Raw genomic sequence first — 9,398 nt, 5'->3', positions numbered from 1 at the left:
ACTTGTGTAAGGACATACACTCACCTGCCGAAGGTGAATGTAGACTGCATTCTGGAGAAATTCGGAAGCTTCCAGGCTCCGCTTCTGGATGCCGAGGACACGCACAGCTTGGAAGCATGCTTCTAACTCAGTCACCGGAATTCTTACACTGCAGGGGGAAAAGGAGGCCCTCAGTCGATAGCAGAGATGTTCCTGTCGTGTATCACAGGCCGTGCCTCAGGGACTCAGTGCCCTGCAGCAGCCCGGCCCCAGGCGAGGACCAGAAGCTTGGCCCACCGAAGCAGGAGGTGCACTGTGCTTGAGAAAGCCCATCCCCGAAGGGGGCAAGAGTGGCTGGTGGGGTTGAGTGAACATATAAATGCCCACAGAAATATGCCTGCATTCATTCAAGTGATACAAGCAAGAGTAGCAGGCTATTTAACAAAATTTCAAATTTCAGTGGAAATTTTGCCATTCCTTTCCGCTTGTCCCCTGCACTCTGAAACAGGCTTAGGCTCTCTCACACCTGCAGCTCTGAAGCAATAGTTGTGAAGTCATTTTACTTTGCTGCAAGTGTCCTCGGTCCCCTTTTAACTGTGTCTGTCCTCTCTTAACACAGTCGGATATCTTCCTGGATCTCTACCTGAGTTCCTTTCTCCTCCTCCTCAGATCCTGAGATAAAGGACAAGTGAAGGCACATGACCAGGAAAGGCACTGTGGACTTGACTGAAATCCACAGTGACCCCCTAGGTGAGTGCTGCCCACCCCTTACATTCGATTTTCAAGGTTCTGCACAGGGTGACATCCAGCCCAGAGAGGTGGCCCAGGCCCATTGGAAGCTACGTGGCTTGGGCACGGGGACAGGTGCAGGAGCTGGTTCCAAGGTCATGCCCCTCCCCACCTCTGCTCCCCTCTCTCCAGAGGCCCCGCTGCCAAGCACTCAGGCTCCGTGATCTTATGTCCTTCTCTTCTACTCTACTCCAAACCCTTTTCCTTTTCCTTTTTTCCCTAATTATCCCCAGCTGGAGTGATTTTTCAATCGCAGTATCTGAAAAAATTTCCTGCAGCCGAAAATGAGGTCTCAAGAAGTCAAAGCACATATGCCACTTCCTGAATAGTGCCGCTGGCTAGGGGGACCCTCACAAACACTCACGTGGCATCAGACATGTTTCAGGGTCGGCCACCCCCAACAAGAGTGTGCTGTGACCCCTATGCCCGCACAGCATCTCTGCTCACAAAAATATAGTTGGCCCACTTATCGGTTATTAAGAAGCAAAAATACAAAATTGCTCATGTTTCTTACTAAATTTATCTATGAAGCAGAAAAGGGAATTGTAATAGAAAAGAACAATTTTGACCCCATGTTAGGTCTGTTCCTTTGGCTTTAACCCTGTGCCCTGTTTTCTAGGCTCAGACTTCCTAGCTCTGCACCATTTGTAAAAGAAAGTTGCCTTTAGACTGAAATATCCAGGACAGCCTCTTCTCCTGGCCGTGATCTTGAAGGATGCTAATTCATCTGCACTTATGTAGAGATGGCAAGTTGCAAAATAGAGAATAACCTTTGTTTTTTTTTTTTGGAGTTTTCACAGGGCCAACATGATTTGATCCTCATGGACAGCTGCAAGAACAGCGGATTCAAAGGACAAGCAATTCATACAGCAAGAAGTTTCCAACAACCAATCAAAACCCCGCCCCTTTTTAGTATAAAAGAAGACTCAATTCTGACTTGTGGAAGATGATTCTCCAGGACATCAGTCTGCCATCTTCTGGATCTGCCAGCTTTGCAAATAAAGTCACTATTCCTTGCTCCAACACCTCATCTCCCGGTTTATTGGCCTGTCATTTGGTGAGCAGAATGAGTTTGGACTCGGTAACAAAATGACTGCATTGGAGGTAGTATGTCTCCACTGTTTCCTGGTTTCCAATATGTAACATGCACATTACTTATGATCTAGTGCAAATAATTCATCAAAGACAACCACAAAAAGAAACTATACTCACCCAGCTATCAACACTGAACACAAAACCTGTCAATTTTATATGCTGTTTAAGAACACAACCGAAAAACCTAACATAGGGAGTTGATTCCACGGAAATAAAATTATTTCTACTCCTTCAAAACTTTTTCTTTTCTTTTCTATTTTATTTTGTTTTGCTTATTGAAAAGAAAATAAAAGTCAGATAATTTTATTTCACGTATTTTTGTTATAGCTACATAATTTAAATACTACAGAGACTTAAATTGCAATAAAAAATTGTTCATATATTAGTATAAAGATATATACACAATCAATGGGGATTAGGAATGGAGTGGACATTTACTAAAAATCCACTGCAATCCAGTCTTTTAAAAGTATATCCTGGAATATAAGCTCTATTATCCAGGGGTCCTCACCCACATTCTCACTGCTGAGTCCCTTAGTAATCAACTAATAAGGCACCAGCATAGAACCATGTGATCTGTATTTTAGGAAAAAATGAAGGAATTGATTCATTCAATTCTAAAACAAAAACCCTAAAATAAATACTGAACTTATTTACAGATAAAGAAAATTGGTCCCTCAAAAAGTAAAGTTACTTCCTCAAGGTCACAAAGCTAATAAATGGTAAAGGCAAGATTTGAACTAATCTGCCTGATTCTAAAAACTAAGGTGGAAATCCCATTAGACTGGGGAGGGTCCAGCTGCGCAGCCTATCACCCTATATTTGTTCAGATCTAGCCTTAGACAGCCTGAGACAGCACTCCATTCCTATGGAACTCGAGGGCAAACGATAACATTAAGGATTTTATATCCAGCAATTTCTTAGGTCTCATGTATATAAAGTGTCAGCAGGTCAGCAGAAAATCTCTGGGAAACATTAGTGGGTCCAGACCTTTTTGCTGATTAGAAACTCAATCTATCAGGACATAGTGACCTTCCCATGAGAGGCCACATGGACATAAACTAAAGGCAGCTGAACAATGAAAACTAGCAAGACCCTGGAACTCAAGCAAGAAGGATCCCTGCCATCCCCCACCCAGTTGCCTCTTCATCCACGTGGACACGAAGACAGAAGACCCGGGTTCTTGTCCAAGTTACACTATCATGGATTCTCACCCATAAAAAGTTACAACTCTATGCTGTCATATGTCCTTTCCAACTCAAATATGATGACACCAATACCTCAGCAGAATATCTATGTCTCCACTTCCCCTCTTCTAATAGGAGAATATTTCTATGGACACAAAGCAGAAATCCAATTTAAAAAACCATGCACGAAGCCAGGTGAATTTCTGCTTAAGAGACTTTCCTCTCACGCTCAGTGAATGAAAACTCAGAAAAAGTGGTCCTTCTCCTTCAGCAAATGGGAGGCATCCTGATTGTGTGTGTGTGTGTGTGTGTGTGTGTGTGTGTATAAATCAAATATAATCGTCTGGGATGTGTACAGATTTTTTTTAATGTCACTGTAATTTCATGGGGATGAGCCAACATTTAAAGTAATTTGAATCTAGTGTTCTCAGACAGTCTCAGTCTCTTTTGGTGGAGGAGGTGAAAGGGGAGAGTAAAGGAGGAAAGAGGTAAATGAAACAAAGAAGTAAGAATACTGCTAGGGAAAGGCAAGACGTTAATTTTGTTCCTCATTGCATCACAACAAATTAGGGACTGGCTTTCCCCCGATGTCTTATCGAGCACTGAGTTGCAGAAGAAGAGGCGACAACCCATTTCTCACTGAGATTGTGGCTGTACGTGGCATCTTATAGACACAAATCATTTACACTGATCAAACACTCTAGCAGCAGGCCGTAATTCTCCTGTTTTGAGAGACAAGAAAACAGGTGTTCAAAGAGAATGTATAACTTGACAAAAGTCAGAGGACCAGTAAACTAAAGAGGATGAATTCAAACTCAGATCTGAATGCAGAGTCTGCTCTTCCCACTCCCAGGACTGGAAAATCCTTAACACACAGGCTCCCCAGCTCCCCTGCAGTGTTCCTGGCGCCAAGCATTTCCCATGGTAATGTTAGCCAGTTCTCACAGACACAGCGCTCTGTGCAGCCAATGACCTCCATCGGACCTTGATCATCTACCTGCCACGCCCACCAGGCTTCACCATACAGGCAGGAAAGCTGGCTTTCAAGTGCATACAAAGCCACCCCCGGTCTAACCTGGGCTCTTCTGCGGCTTCTCCAGCCTAAAGGCAGCCATGAAACTGCTCACAGTCTGTACATGAGCCACAATACCTCTCTCCATCTGTCTCCCCACCTATACTACTACTTAGCTATGACCATTTTGAGAATCTTGGAAACAAATTTTTAAAAACAGAAAAGAAAGGATTCTGGAACAAGTGCTTAATACTTACAATTTTAAATGACAAATTACAAATTGAGTATTGACAAACCGAATCTTCCTTTCTAAATGTCAGTTTTAAGCATTTAAATATATAATAGCAAAAAATTCTCACAAAATTAACAAAAACATAAACAATAAACTGGAATAAATTCAAAAATAATGCCCATGTTCTAAATGGAGAAACTTCAGGACTATACTGAGTGTTAAAGTAAGAGGTATGAATGTAGAGACATAAACATATTGCATGGAGGAAAGCAGTTTTGTAAAGATGTAAGTTCTCCTAAGAATAATTCAAAACTTACTAAAAACTCCCATGAAAATTCCAATCTGATTTTTTTTAACTTGAACAAAATATTTTGGAACTCTTCAGGAATAATAAAGTCATAATACTAGACAAGAAAATTTGGGATGGAAGAAAAGAATCAAAAAAAAATCAGACTGCCAGTGATTAAATAAATTTTTACAATATGTAAGATATGGTGCTGGAGTAAGGAAGGGAGATTGACAGAAAGGAACCATGAGTTCAAAAAGAGACTCTAGTGTATGTAATTATTTTGTACAGGTGGGATTTCAAATCAAAGAGAAAAGTATGAATTCAATAATTGTCCTGGGACAATCAGAATCACCTAGAAAGAATAAATTCTATTCCTGTCATAATGACCACAAGATAAATTGCACATAGTGATGTAAATATTAAAAAGTACTAATAACAGCAAATACAACCCTTTGCTCTTATTAACTCAACTTCTCCTCACTATAACAAGTACTATTACAATCACCACCTTAGAGATTAAAAAAACCTACAGAAGAGATTTATTCCATTATAAGGAAGTATTTCTAAGAATGTCAAAGATAAAACCCAGAAGGAAGACATTTACTATCTTAAGAGTAGTTTGAGCCACAACAAGAATAAAAAACTTTCTGAACAAAATGAAAGGAAAGAAATGACAAGAAAAAGCTCTGTGATACATGTTGATGAAGTCACGAAGTAAATTTTCATAACATACAAAGAGCTGTCACAAAGCAACAAGAAGCTCCCTCACTTAAATGTTTGCAAAGGACAAAATGAATCATTCATTTTAAAAAATTCAAAAGGCTAATGATTGAAAAAAGCTCAAAACTTCACTGGTCATCAAATGCAAACAAAAACAATGAAAAAGCACTTTTGCTTATCATATTGGCGAATATTTTTAAGATATTCTAGTTAGTGTCCATCTGTGTGAGAACAAATCATAAGCGAATTTTTCAGAGGATGACATATCAATGGATATGTAAACTCTGAAAAACGTACATACACACTGACTCAACTCCACTTCTAGGAATCGTTTCCTTTAGAAAAAAAAACAATCAGTCCAAACAGATGTATCCATCAGGGCATTTACACAGCACTGTTTACAAAGGTGGGAAGAAAAACTGAAGTGAAATCATATCCAGCGATAGAGAATTGGTTACATAAGTAATTGCGCATTTTTTCATTCCCCAATGGAGAAGGAATTTCTAGAGTCACTTGAAAGGAGTCTGTGATGAATGTAAGTGTCACATCCAGGGACTAAATTTCCAGAAGCCTTAACTAAAGGAATATACATACAAGATCACAGGAATGTCTGTACAAGAAGGATGCAAGTCAAACATTCTTTCTGACAGTGGAAAGTGGAGAAAACTTAACTGTCCAGAATTAAGACAATGTTACGGTAATTCAAGGCGAGCTGCGGGCGCTGAGGGAGCCGGCGTTTCGCCGTGGTCCAGGGCCTTGTCCACAGCACTCTCCCACCAAATGTGTCCGTGGACAAGAGACGACACCCGCACATCAGGAGACCCCTCCAATCTATCTGAAAGGACCGGGTGAGTCTGGAGTGGGAGGACGTCTATGATATACCCCTGAGTGAATAAAGCGAGCTGCAGAAAAACATATAGTATGGTCTCATTTTTAAATAAATCATATATACACACACCTATACATTGATTTCTCATATGTGTATATATATGTATCTCATAGGCATAAATGTCATGAAATATATATACCAAATTTTCCACAGCTTTTACTCTCAGGAAATATTGGGAAGGGAATTAGGGGCCTTCCTGTACCACCACAGTTCTCTTTTCAGTATTTCAGTTAAGTATACTTGGAATTTAAAAGTTTATTTAAGTCCGAAGTAAAATGGACGATGCATTCCTTAAGACAGAATGCTACACTGGTCATTAAAAATCATGCCAGGGGAGATAGAATATTGTAGAAAAACATGTAATAAGCCGAATGGAAAATGGAGATCTCCGCACAGTAAACAGGGACAGAGTGCTCACTGGTTTTTATGACAGAGCTGATACACACTGACGAAAAGAACAGAAAATAAATGTTAAATTGTTAATTATTATCTCTGAGTAGCGGGACCAGGATAGACTATTTTGCCCCTTTTTTCAGACTTATTATATTAAATGCAAATTATTTTTCATCTGAAAAAAGCATTTTTAGGCGTGTAGTACCACGCATTGGGGAATAATACATGAATACTTACAAAAACAAGTAACTAGGAGACACCGCAGCAGCGCTACACAATGTAGAACGGGCGATCCTGATTAACATCGTGCAGTTACATAAGGACCCACAAAGTGAGAGCACCTGCTGTAACAGGGCGTGGCCCCCTTCTATTTGTCAGTTGTGTCTTCAGGTCTGAGGCAGTTCTGAGCACGGCCAGTGTCAGTGCTGGTGTCTGGATGGATGCTACTGGAGGTGAGGGCACCTGCAAGCGGAGAGGAAGAACAGAAACCATCCTCTGCCTTTTCTGTCTTGTTTCTTTGTTACTTTAAAAGAGAGGAATAAATAAGATAAACTGTGTATCTTCCCTACAGAAATTTCAGTAATGAAACCGTTTTTAAAGTCTTCACAGCTTATATTCTGCCTATAACTGTCTTTTCAACAAAGCATCATATTTATTAAATGTGAATTGACTCAGTTAATTAACTCCCTGTTGAAACATTCTAGTAAAGAACATGAAATGCCGTATGTAAAAGAACCACACCTGCAGTGACTAGCACAGCTGTCTTGACGGCAGTGCATTCAGCCCGCACCATCCTGTGGTCCTGAGCTCCTGATGCTGGTAAGAGAGCACGCTGCCGCCTCAGATGGAGAGATACTGTGAAAGAGTTTGAACACTACAGTACTGACAAAACATAACTGACAAATCCCAGGCTCCTTTGAGGCTGTCATTTTCTGTTTCTGGCCTACACCCGTCAATGAGCAGAACCACCCCATTCCCGAGCCATGGGACTCATGTGGGAAGCAGTTTTGGAGAAATTTCCAGGTATAGAATGTAACAAACTATACATAGATCTCTGAAAATAGAAAAGATGCAATATTCTGATTTTGGAAGAAACTCAAAATATTCTCCTAAGCCTTAGTAGCTGGAAAGGCTGGGCATCTCCTAAGCCACTTATTTATTTCACAGCCAGTGAGCATCTCCCACAAGCCCTGTTTCCCTGTATCTGCTGGGAGCCTCAGGCACACTGTTGCTGTCAATCTTATAAGTCACAGGGCAGACGCGTGTCTCTCATGCCTGCAACCCTCACACAGGCTTGCCTCCTAGCCTCACTGTCTGAACTTGGCCCCATTTTCTCACCTGTTTATTTGGTATCTGTTCTTCTGTAAGCTGCCTGAAATGCTTTTTGGAACATGTCAGAAGATTCAGTGGGTAGATAAATGGACAGATGGAAAGGTGAGAGATGGGCAGACAGACAGAGAGACTCCAAGAAAAGGGGAACAAAGAAAATTTCCTATGCAGAACCCTCTTCTAGTCAGGGAAGAAAACCACCACGGAGAAGTGTGAAGAGGCAGGTGGCTTAGGACTGTTTCCTGGATTCCATGAAAAGTCACACCAAGAGAGAGGGTAGAACTATAAATAATAAAAGAAAAAAGCATGCATGCTTGAAAAATATATCTACAATATGTACTTTCTAAAGAATAGATTCAAATCAGCACGGCCCAATAACACAATCCTTGGGTATTTACAGAAGTGAGAATCCCATCTCCAAACCACAAGGCATCCCTTCGGAGCACTAAGAGTCTACACGGGACGGTCTTAAAGCCGTAATCACAAAAGCGATGCTATCCTGCCCTTACGAGGAATGAGCAACTGTGCTCGGGCTGCCCATGCGCCATTTACACCCCACAGCACCTCTAAGGGGGAGGGACGCCTAGCAAGCCCGTCTTTGCAGGACAGCAAACAAGTCCGGGAGAAGCTAAGCTGACCTAACATTTCTCCATCTCTCAGGACTGGTCACTCCAGAGCAGGACTCGAACTCGGACCCACGTGTGTAATCACGTTACTACCGTGCTTTGCGTGCTTTTTGTGTGTATAATACATTTGTTTCTGGCATGAAAGGATATTTAATAAATGATCGGTTGTCCTGTCTATCTCATTAGCTCACAATCAATCTTTATAGTGTTGAATTGTACTCTTTTTCCCTGGAGAAAGGAATGGAACGAGCGGGTGTTAGAATGAGGTGGGGCTCCATTCTTTATCTGGTACCTCATCTCATCCAATTCCCCAACCAGGGAGAAGGAGCAAATGTTCTCTTCATCTTTTAAAGAGAGGGCTCCACTGATGGTGACTTAACTCCAAAACCAAGTCTGGGGAATGGGCACATTCAGCAACCAGAGCAGTATCACCTGTAGGAAGGCGAAAACAGCTCACGGGAGGGCTCAGGGGGTCAGCCTGATTTAATTTCAATCGATAAAACAGTAACACACTCTAAAAATACTAGCATGCAATCGATTGGCTCTTTCTTGACATCTAGCAATTTTCCACAGCCCACATGTAAAATGATCGTGAACCAGTGAAAGGTAGTGTCTACAGACAAGAAAAATCAATGCCACAGGTAGACTGAAACCCATGCTGGAGGAAAGGAAGAGAAAGGGCATAGTAAAGAAGTGGGGAAAGGCTGGGGAAATAAAATCATCACAAGGACTCTCAAGCATCATCCAACAATCATACAATCATTCAAGAGAGAGAGAGAGTTACTGAGGTCCTATTCTGTGCAAGATTGTAGAGCGGGTGAAGCAAGAGCGCAGCGACCATTGTGGCAGCAAGTGGCG

General features: G+C 41.5%; 1 pseudogene; it reads right to left on the bottom strand.

The window, feature by feature from the left end:
- The window catches only part of LOC141577679 (trafficking protein particle complex subunit 9-like), a 141,119-nt pseudogene that overhangs the window by 79,645 nt on the left and 52,076 nt on the right, over window positions 1-9,398 (bottom strand).

This window comes from Camelus bactrianus, chromosome 5 (assembly GCF_048773025.1).
Source record: "Camelus bactrianus isolate YW-2024 breed Bactrian camel chromosome 5, ASM4877302v1, whole genome shotgun sequence".
NCBI lineage: Eukaryota > Metazoa > Chordata > Mammalia > Artiodactyla > Camelidae > Camelus > Camelus bactrianus.
Note: the sequence above shows the minus strand (reverse complement) of the source record. Positions and strands in the feature narration are given on the sequence as shown.